Raw genomic sequence first — 1,178 nt, 5'->3', positions numbered from 1 at the left:
TCCTCACCACTGAATCAATAAACAACATTCTTATCAACTGAGAAAAGATTGAAGTTGTCAAGGACTTCATTCTTCTTGGATCAACCATCAACAATCACAGAAGCAGCAGTCAAGAAATCAAATGACATATTGCATTACACAAATCTGCTGCACAAGACCTTTTTATAGTGTTGAAGAGCAAAGATGTCAGCTTGAGGACTAAGGTGCGCTTGACCCAAGCCATGGTATTTTCAATATGCATGTGAAAGCTGGACAGTGAATAAGGAAGACTGTAGAAGAATTGATGCATTTGTTATGGTGTTATGACTTGATTTTTGTTTGCTTTTAATTTCACATTCTTGATATATAGCTTTGGCTAAGATTCCAGCACAAAAATGATATTGAGTGTTGATAAAGGGTATCCTTATCTGGTTCCTGTTTTCAGTTTCTCTCCACTACAAATAATGTCGACTGTTTTTTGTTTTTAAGCTTTTATTGTGAGTTGAGTGATAGTCTACATAGCAGAACATCAGTTTTGCATTAAACCAATTGCATCTTGTTTCATTGTAATGAGTATATCCCCTTTTTTGATATACACAGAAACATGCAGGAATATACAATCGTTTAAACAACCAAAGGGCCCATTTTGCAAACCCTGCCCATGAGCAGACATCCTTTCCCCTTCCATGAGCCTAGAGTCCTCTGATGATCTCTCTATGTCATAGTCTCTGCCTCCAACTCTAGTGTGGCTGCCTCCTACTTTCTGCCCATGCTCTTCCTTCTTGCTGATCCCAAGGTCCTCTGTTCCTGAAATGCAAGATCAACCACTCCCCCACTTTTTGTTACACGTCGTCTTCCTTTACAATTGTGACAATCGCAATTAGTCATGATAACAATTATTCACTATTAAATCAACAGAATCCTATCCCCATCTCCTTTCATGTGACCCATGTAGATAAGATGGAAACTGTTCAGTGGGGATTCTACCTTCCCCAATTCACTCTGAAACTAACCTCCCTCTTGAAATCTTGTAAGCCATGTTGACTGTTGTTTTTGTATTGTCGTTGTTAAGTGTCATCACGTTGATACTGACTCATAGGGACACTATGCACAACAAAACGATGTACTGCCCAGTTCTGTAAACCTCGAAATCATTGTTATGTTGAGTCCATTGCTATTTCCACTGTGCCAATCCATCT

The sequence above is a fragment of the Chrysochloris asiatica genome, unplaced genomic scaffold, assembly GCF_000296735.1.
Source record: "Chrysochloris asiatica unplaced genomic scaffold, ChrAsi1.0 scaffold00256, whole genome shotgun sequence".
In the NCBI taxonomy this organism is placed as follows: Eukaryota; Metazoa; Chordata; class Mammalia; order Afrosoricida; family Chrysochloridae; genus Chrysochloris; species Chrysochloris asiatica.
This window is presented reverse-complemented; position numbering follows the sequence as displayed.